At 38.0% G+C, this 10,372-nt stretch overlaps 1 non-coding gene across 1 annotated transcript; it reads right to left on the bottom strand.

The window, feature by feature from the left end:
- Window positions 1-9,962: 9,962 nt before the first annotated feature.
- On the bottom strand, window positions 9,963-10,069 carry LOC133287281 (small nucleolar RNA R71). Its single transcript, XR_009748223.1, has one exon. It is a non-coding gene; the product is annotated as a small nucleolar RNA R71 (small nucleolar RNA).
- Between the last annotated feature and the right edge of the window lie 303 nt (window positions 10,070-10,372).

The raw sequence follows: 10,372 nt of genomic DNA, 5'->3' as shown, positions 1-10,372 counted from the left end.
TTGGCAACTTTTACTTAATTATAACACCCATTGTTCCACCCAATATACAATAAAGTATTTTAAAAAATTATATGAATAATAATTTTTTCTAAAGTGTCTTAGTACGAATGAAGAATAACTATGACTTTTATCATAATCCTTAATTTTACTTTTCTTTTTTAGAAAAAATGAGCACAAGAAAAAAAGTTAATTTTTTTCCCGCCTTTCCTCCTTTTATCTTTTCTCTATTTTAATTTTTTTTATATATCAATCACTTTATCATATTTATAATTTTCTAATTAAATATTTCTTACACAAAATTAAATTTGTAAAAGAAATTTAGTCATAATTTTAGAAAATTTGGAAATATAAAATAATATTTAAAAAAAATTATGAATTACAAATTTAAAATAAAATAAATACTTACCAAATCTAAAATTAAATATAGTATATATAAAAAGGAGAGATCTTTTGACTCCCGTGTAAGACAAAGAAGTCTTACTCCCTATCTTAGCCGTTGATTTTTATCTATCTAACAGTTGTAGTTTATTAAGTTATATAAATTAATTAATATTAATTTCAAATAAATTACAATAGACTAATATGAACGGCTAAGTTGGGGAATAAAGCTTCTTACTCTTATGCTTAAGTCAAAAGATTCCTTCTCATATATATATATATATATATATATATATATATATATATATATATATATATATATATGTCTAACTTTTTTTTTCTTTTTTTGTTAAAAATCCTGGTGGGACCCAGTTTGCTTCTCTCTGCAGGAAAGAAAGCTAATCTCCCATCTAAGCATTTAAGCCCATTTTGATGGCAAAATGCCATCCGTTCCCTCATCTGATGAGCAACTTCAGCATGAAAATCACTTGTTTTACATCTTTTTGACAAAAACACAGTGGGAGAACGGATGATGACGTAATCCTTTGGAAAACATATTAAAAGAGGAACAGATTGAGAGCATTTATTGCACCTGCTCCACTCATTTAATGCTTCTGATCACTTTGCAGGAAACGTGGAAACAAAGTCTCCACAAAGCAGAGGCGGTGCATCAATTAAGCACAAAGAAACGTGCACAACAAGGAATAAAGAGTTCTCATTGGCTGGGAAGAAAGCAAGACATGGGGGACAACAGGAAAATGGCTAATCTCAACAATAACTGTCCCATCTAGCAAGTTGCAAGCTTCCAAACACTGTTGCCATCGCCCCGTCCCTTCAGTCAATAAACCAACTCCAAGGAATTTTACAAGATTGCCACTCACTCTTCTGCCTATAAATAGGACGTCCCAAACACAAAGACATCATCGAATTCCTAAGGGATTAAATTCCTTAAGAAGAAGATCACTTAGTATTTAGTTTGTAGTTAATTTTGTATAGTTGTAACTATAGTTTAGTGACAACTCTTCTTCCTTATTCTGTATCACTCACTTGAGACTCCTACCGAGCATCAACCATCTTCTCCACTTTACATTTTGTTGTAATCTTTCTTGTTTTATTTCAATATAAGTGTTCCTTCTTTCCTTTCCACTCGTTATCTCTGAACTGAATCTTGGGTCTATGGGACTTCAGTTTATAATAATTATGTTTAAAGTAACAGCCATGGGCTGAAGTATCTGTGGAACAGATAAGCTGCAAACTTAAAAAGTTATTTTCAAAACTCTTGTACTGAAGCTTTTTGTATTTCTCTGGCTAAGTAAGCTATATTCATTGTGTATCAATGGAAATTGAACACATACTGAGAAAGGAACTTCCTTAAGGAAGGGATTTCAGACAGCTTAGCTAGTGGGGGAAGGTAGTATTTTGGCAACAACACTATTGGTTACCTTAGGAATAAGGGGCCACTTCGTCCATTTTAAGGTTTTGTACCAAGTACCTGTTGGAGTCAAGGGAGCCATAGGAATATGGAAACTTGTGAACCATCCAGTCCATGAGCTGAGGAATCAGAGTTGGCAGTTAAGAAACTGGGACAAAGCCAAAAAGTGCCAAGTCTTGAGCAGAGAAAATAACTGTTTAAGAATGGAGCAGTGAATCCGTTCCTTGTGTTAAAACTATTTTAATAGGACGTTCCAGCATGAAGAAAAATCATCAAATTCCTTAAGAAGAGATCACTTAGTTTCTTTTGTAGTTTTTACATTTCAGCTGCATAGTTTTAGCAATAGTAAGTGACAACAATTTCTCTCTTATTCTGTATCACCCACTTGAGACTTCTCACAAGCAGCAACCATACTTCTCTATTTTCATTTTATTTTTTGATTAATATATGTGTTATTTCTCTTCTCTTCCATTCGTTATCTCTAAATTGAATTTCGAGTCCATGGGATTTTAGTTTGGAATAATTATGTTTAAAGAATTAGCCATGGGCTAAGTTATTTGTGGAACGGAAAAATTGTAAAGTTCTTAAAGAACTATTTTCAAAACTCTCGTACTGAAGCTTTTGTATTTCTATGATTAAGTGAGCTATATTCATTGCGTGTGAACGGAAATTGAACGCATACTGGGAAAGGAACTTCCATAAGGAGGGGATTTCAGACAACTTAATCAGAGGGGGAAAAGTAGTGTTGGGAAAACAACACTGCTGGTTGCCTTAGGAATAAGGGACCACCTCGTTCACTAAAGGTCCTGTGCTTAGTAACTGTTGGAGTCAAGGGAGCCATATGAATATGAAAACTTGTGAGCCATTTAGTCCATGAGCTGAGGAATCAGAGTTGGCAGTGAAAAGACCTGAACAAGTTCAGAAGGGTTAAGTCCTGAGTGGAGAATATAGCTATTTAAGAATGGAACAGTGGATTCGTTCCTTGTGTTAAAAACTGTTTTATCACTCCATATTGTTGTCTCTTAAATATTGTTATTATTATTGTCATTTTCTTTATTCAATCTTGTATTAACAAATCTCCAATGAATATTGTCATTCCTTCTCTCATCAAGGAGGATACCATATATAATGATGCGAGGAGCTGTTTGCTATCATATTGAACTTACTATTCTTGAGGAACATTGTCAAGATAGTAGGAAACGTTTGACCAAACAGATCAATTACTAACTTTTCTTTTCATTTTCATTCTTTTAAAAATAGTTTAAGGCATTACTTAGAGTACTATCCTCGTAGGAACGATAATCTGGGCACTAATAGTCTCATTTATTACTTGATGCGTGCACTTGCGCACTTGGGTTGAAGTCAAGAGAACGAATGTGTTTTCTCTTGATGAACCTAAAGTAAGGGAACGTCCTTTATAAGAATATTTTAAGCAACCAACAAGTTCACACCCAACAATGGCCGAGTTTGAAGAGGTAAAAATTACTCATATTCCTCGAGGGGAAAACAGCCGAGCTGACATCTTGTCCAAATTGGCAAGTACAAAGAATCCAGGAAACCACAGAACTGTGATCCAACAAACTAGAACTGAGCCGAGTTGCGTGATGATAATCACCTCGGCAAATGATTGGAGGCAACCCGTAGTGGCATACCTCGAGAAAGGAACATTGCCTGAAGACCCGCTGGGATCAAGGAAGTTGGTCCGAGAGACAACGTAATTTGCACTAGTGGAGGATCAACTGTGTAGAAAGGGATTGCATATCCCTATGCTAAAATGCTTGAACTCGGAAGGAGCAGAATATGTTCTAGCCGAGATACACGAAGGAATCAATGGCCAACACATGAGAGGTAAAGCTTTAGCTAGAAAGGCCCTCCGAGCTGGCTATTACTGGCCAACTATGGAAGCTGATTCCAAAGAGCATGTTAAAAGATGTGACAGTTTCCAGAAACATGCTAGGCTGATCCTTTCACCTCCAGAGGAGTTGAAATATATCTTGGCTCCATGGCCCTTTTTCAAATGGAGTATGGATTTGTTGTGACCCTTCAAAGCTGCTAAAAGATAGTTGAAGTGGCTAATTGTGGTCGTAGATTACTTCACAAAATGGATAGAAGCAGAACCTGTTACCACAATAACCTTGACTAGGGTACAAAGATTCTTTGAAAGGAACATTGTTTCCAGGTTTGGAATACCAGCTGAGGTGGTGACAGATAATGGAACTCAGTTTGCTGATAAAAGGTTCCAAGAGTTGATGAAACTTAAAAGTCAAACACCGCTTCGCATCTGTGGAACACCCACAGCCAAATGGGCAAGCTGAAGCTGCAAACAAGGTAATTGTTGATAGGCTCAAGAAACGAATGATAAATGCCAAAGAAAGCTGGGTTCATCAGTTATACTTTATTCTGTGGGGATACATAACAAGTAACCATACAGCAACAGGGTAAACCCCTTTCAAACTGACCTATGGATGTGAAGCTATGATCCCGGTGGAGATATGAGAACCTTCTTGGAGAAGGATGAATGCTATCAAGTAAACATGTTCCTGGTCCTTATGAAGGTTGAAAAATCTAGTGGGATATGTGACAACACTGCCTTTACCTTAGATAAAACCGGGTTGTAAGACTCGGGTTATGATGAAAGGAGACAGTGATCGCCTTCATTAATGCTGACTTAACAAAACGTTAAGTTTAAACAAACATGCGTCACAGAGAGTGACAAAAAGCGGAATCCGTATAATGTTTTTTGACCTCGGCCAGGTCAATAAATGAAGACTCGAGAAATATGCATCCGAGTTCAAAATATAATCCATCTCGGATGGAGGAAATTTAAATAAGGTTTAAAATACTTGGAAAATTGTCTAAGTTATAAACCTAGATAACAGATATGCATAATCTGTTTATCAAATCAAGAAAATGTGAAGTGCTTTAAAGTGTTGAAAAATGCTAAACGCCTCAAGTAACCCGACAAATCGATGAACCTGAAATACTTAGAAGAATATATCTAAGTTATCAGGGATTCATGAAATACGAAATGCAAAGACAAAGGTATAAAGCAAGATTAGCCAAAAGCATGAAATAAATTGTAAAGAGTTAAAATAGAAACCGGAAGAATACCCCAGCAATATTCACGACAAATTAAAAAGGGCTCTTGCAAATTACAAGGTAAACCGGCATCCCGGCCCTTCATTCAACAGGGTTGGCAGCAGGAATCTCTCTTTCCTCCATCGAAATGTTAGCAGGTTGATTGGAAACCTCCTCACCTCCTTCAACTTGCCCCTCAGCTCGGTCTTCAACCTGAGTAACTGAATCATCAGCTGGAGACTCTAAGGGAGGAAGAACAATTTGACCATTTATAACATAGGCCTTGGGATGCAAGCTGGTGGTATTGAACTCCAATCCTGGGTTGAGAACCCTAATTTGGTTCAAAGCATTGTTGAAGGAACCAACGACTGATTTCACAAGCTCACCTCGATAAAACAGGGCATCATCTTCGGCTTCCTTCATCTTTGCTTCAACCTGTTTATGGAGGATCTTGAAGTCCTTTAAGGATTGGCAGTTGGAGGCATACAGATAGTGAAGTTGATTATTATCCCTTTGAAGGTTGGTAAAGTCCTCCTTCACTTTTGCCAGATCAACAACAGTCTGGTCATGATCCTTCTTAAGGAAGGAAAAATCTTCCTTAACCTTGACCAACTCAGCAACAATCTTCGCCCTCTCCTCCCGGGATGCATTTACCTGATTGAGGGTGCAAATATATTTATACTTCAAAGAAAGCAAAGGCCTTGCCATTATAGCCATCTTCATGCAGTCGAGCTCCATATCCTCCAACTCTTTAATCTGAGATGCAGTAAAAGAAGAAGAGTTGAAGAATTGCTCTGGAGGACAAAAAGCATCCCAGAGAGCACCACTGATCCCGGACTTCCATATTGCATGTTTGGCTAGCCCAGTGGTTGAGGGTGGAGCATAAATCTTCATCAAAATTTGAGAGGAGGTGGGGGCATCTTTGTTAGCACAGGTCCTTTTGGCCTTCTCGCTAGAAGGAATGGGATCACCCTTATATGTTAGGGTTCCCTTAGCCTTGGCAGCAGCAGCAGGCTTCTTGACTTGTAAGTCAGGGGCTTTTCTCTTTTTGGTTGTCAAATCGGCAACAGAATCCTATTTACCGTGGCTAAGAGCAGCAAGGAAGCTAGGTTGTTCATTCTACTGACCATCCATACCGGGAACTGCAAAACAAAATATAAAGTCAAGTTATAAAGGCATAATATAGTAAATGAATATGCGGATGCACAAATAAACCATACTTATTTCGAAATCAAGCTTTGCTTGAAACTTGAAAATAAAAGATGTGACACTGGCATGACCACGTGCTTGGATATAATCCCCAATGGCGAATATAGTGTCAACATCAGCAGAGCTCAACTTGGTTTCCGTAAAACGGTAACTTGAGGAAGGAAAATGATAATGGTCAGATGACCAATACAAGGGAAACCTCCCTTTCGTGTCTGCAGAATCAAAAGTTTTGAGGAACCAAACTTCCTTGCTGGGATGTGCAGAAACCTTAAAGAACTTCTCTTTGAAATTCTTAAAGGAGTCCGAATAGACGTGAAACAACTTCCGACGAGAAACACCCCGGAGAGTAACCCAGTCTTTTCGTTCTGGGGGTTCACGACCAATGCGAAGGGTAATGGCTTAAAAAAAGAAGAAAACAAAAACAGAAGGAGGTAAGGCTAAATAAGCACAAAAATGCTCAAAGGCCTTGACAAAAGCCCAACCGTTAGGGTGAAGTTGGGTGGGAGCTATATGAAGATGATTCAAAATATCAATCTGGAACTCGGTAAAGGGAAACTTAATGCCGAGTTGAGTAACCAGATCCCGGTAGAAAAAGAAGAAGCAAGGTTCGTCTGAATCCCTTCTAGAACAAATTGACTCGTCCGCATGTGGCGGAGCTATATCATAATTTTCTAACTTCCCAATAAGAAATCCAGAGACATCGTCTGCATTTATCTCAAATGTAGTGCTTAAAACCTCATAAGTCACCCAGGGAAACTGGGATACTAGGGCGCCAGGAGGAGACTCAGAATCTGACTTGGCAGAACTTGACTCCTCTACAATCTATGGGGGAGAAGATGCCATAAATACCTAAAATAATAAAAGAACTTAATTAGAAGGACAGAATAGGCATACCTAAATCAAAAAAACTACTAGATGAATAGTCACTAGAGGATGAAGAGGTGAGTTTTTTCGAGATTGTGATTGGATAATCTTCCTTACCAAATGTCGAGGTACATCCCGGAACATCTCCATGCCGGTAACTAGCCAAAGTAGACTCAGCTAAAGAGTCATATTCTTTTTCAATGAGCTTAGAGCTTATAAAGACACAAGACTAACATAGGCCGACTTGCCTGGATGGGGGAGACTTTGGAAGAGCTTGGGTGTGTGATGAATATAGGGATCTGGTTAGAAGTTAATGTGGAAGGGTTTAGACCGGTTTGGGGAAAATCCTGGGGGAAACGTCTGCTTGCAGAAAGACGACTCATATCCTGTCTGGAAGAGCCACTACCCCGGCTCTGACCTAGACCCCGACTAGACAACCCAGATCTTCTTTTGGATCTACCACCACGATAACCACGAAGCATGGCTTCACGTTCCTCTTCTTCAATCCTTAGAATCCTCCACAGCCAAAAACGAACACCAGGGGGAACCTTCTTAAAAAAATCGGAATCTTCCTCCTTCTTCCCCTCACAATGCAGAACTGAGGAAGGAGATTTTTTCCTCGCCATTTTGATAAATTTTCAAACGGCACCAAGTTTAAAGTAACAAAGAAAAAACGACAATGGAGGGTGACTGATAAACCTTTGGTTTACCATGTTTTTAGGCTAAATTATACAAGAATTATATAGTAGACTTCATGGAATTCAAGGTTTTATAACATATAAATAATAAGATAGGAATTTGAGCTAACATTTTGAATTTCTTTGCGTTTTGAAGGTAAAACCACACTTGTTGGTGCTAAAAAGTGATGAAGAAATCATGACAAATAGTTGCAGCTTAATATGGATCAAAGGAAGCTAAAATACTACAAGTCAAGGGCCATAAGAGCACGCTCGAGCGCACATAATGGACGCTCGAGCGCGTCCAGGCAAGTAAAATAGCTAAATTGAGCAATCCAATACGCTCAAGCGCCCCTTAGCACGCTCAAGTGCCCAAGACTACAAAAGTTCACCATCGAGGAGCACGTTCGAGCGCACAGGTGGACGCTCGAGCGCGTGTAGGCAGACAGAATTCCTGAATTGATGCACAAGAGGACGCTCAAGCGCCCTATAGCGCACTTGAGCGCCCAAATACGAATCCAATCAGCCGAAGATTTGATTTGATTTGCCAATTGATACAAATTTGTAATATTCTGAATAAAAGCAAAAAGAAATCAATCTTGAGTTATTAATTGATAGAGATTCATAGGAAGATTGGATGGAGAATTAAAAGATATGGCTTCAATGGTTATAAATAGGGAGCTGAGGGTCAAGGAAAAACTAATTCACCAATCAAGAGAATTACACAGAGACCTGAAGGAGGAATCCTGTTGCGGAGCATTGGAGCACTGAGGAACCAAGTCAACATCACACCAATGGAGGCTTGGGGTTCTCTTTTTTTTACTATTGTTTTTTAATTCAGTATGCTAGGCTAGAATTTTATGTAGTTAGGGGTAGATGGAACCCAATTGAATCTTTATGTTTATGAATTAAATTGTCTCTAAATTCTTTTATTTTTATAATTGAATAAATTTATCTGTCTTTAATGCTTTCTATGAGTTTGCTCCTTATAGATTGATTTAGGGGAATTGTATGACAATAGGGATGTTGGTGCAAGAATCTTGATTTGATAAATTTATCACAATCCTTGTGATCTAGGGATAGACATAGGGTAATTGTGCAATATTTAAATTCTTGAACTTAATGCATGTTTTCTTGGGGAATAATCGGGGAACTAGAGTTCTTTCAAGATCACGTAGATTTAGGGTAACAAGGAATTGAGCCCTAATTAACTTAGACAGAATTAATTGGCATTATATTAAGAACAGATTCTTGGCAGTTTAATTCATAGCATATAGAGGAGATTGAGGGAAGTCGAAACCCTAACTACGCTTGTTTTTAATTCTTAATCAATCATCATCTTTTCAATTGTCTTTTTAATTCTGAATTTTTAAATTGCATGTTATTGCTTGTTTCAATTTCAATTCTCTCAAATCCAATTCTTAATTGTCCAACTAAATAGAAATTAGTGAACTAGTGGTTGAAAATCCGATCCTCGTGGGAACGATCTCGTACTCCGGTACACTTTTATTACTTAACGACCGGTACACTTGTCGAGTCGCAACAAGTTTTTGGCGCCGTTACCGAGGATTGGATCCTTCAACATTAGAAGTAACTAAACATTGTTTACATTGGACATTTTAATTTTCTGCACTTTTAAAATTCTGCATCAATTTTCTGCATATCTTGCATTCATTAATTTTCTGCATTTTTTTCTAATTTTTTATTTTTCTTTTTCTTTTTATTTTCTTTTTTCCTTTTCTGCATTTTTCTGTTTTGCTGCACGTTTTTTCAATCTTAGTTTATGCGAGGTATTCTTAACCCACGAATCTTGCAGTTTGATCCTAAGATAGAAAAGACAGAAAGAAAACTCAGAAAAAGCACGAAAGAAAGAAAAGCAAAAGAAGCAAAAGAAGCCTCAAGCTCGACGAAACCAAAGGAAGAAAAGATGGCTGACAACAACGCAAATTCAGAATCCTCCAAGGACCTTGGGAGATTATATGACTCCAACCCGAGTTCCACAGACGAAGAGAATTGTTAGACCAACTGTGGATGCTAACAACTTCGAGCTCAAGCCAGCACTGTTGCAACTGATTCAAAAAGATCAGTTCGCTGGAGGAAGCACGGAAGACCCCTACATTCATCTTGTTAACTTCCTGCTCTACTGTGATACATTAAAGATGAATGAAGTCTCACATGACACCATCTTGCTCAGATTATTTCCATGCTCTCTGAAAGATGAAGCAAGACCTTGGCTGCAGTCAATGCCTGAAGGAAGCATCACCAACTAGGACAATTTAGCAATGAAGTTCTTGGCCAGATTCTTCTCAGCTTCAAAGATGGCAAGGCTCAAATCAAAGATCACTGCTTTTGAACAAAAAGAAAGTGATACCTTGTATGAGGCATGGGAAAGGTTTAAGAGACTACTCCGAAAGTGTCCCCAACATGGTATTGAAACATGGGAGAAAGGAAGAATCTTCTTCCAAGGAATGACGCCGAGCACAAGAACCTTGGTGAATGTCGCAACAAGAGGATCGTTGAAAAGAAAAACTCCATAGGAAGCATTGGAATTGTTAGAATCTTTAGCTTCTCAGGAGTATGACAATGCTCCAGCACCACAAAGGAGAGCGGGAATCATGAAGCTTGACGGCTATGATGCAATATTGGCTTAGAATGAACAAATACTTCAAATTATTAAGAAACAACAAGCACAATTAGATGCTCTTACAAAGAAATTTAATCTTTCTCAAGTTTC

The sequence above is a fragment of the Gastrolobium bilobum genome, unplaced genomic scaffold, assembly GCF_033153095.1.
Source record: "Gastrolobium bilobum isolate Gb01-03AN ecotype WA unplaced genomic scaffold, APGP_CSIRO_Gbil_v1 utg62931, whole genome shotgun sequence".
Classification (NCBI taxonomy): Eukaryota; Viridiplantae; Streptophyta; class Magnoliopsida; order Fabales; family Fabaceae; genus Gastrolobium; species Gastrolobium bilobum.
Note: the sequence above shows the minus strand (reverse complement) of the source record. Positions and strands in the feature narration are given on the sequence as shown.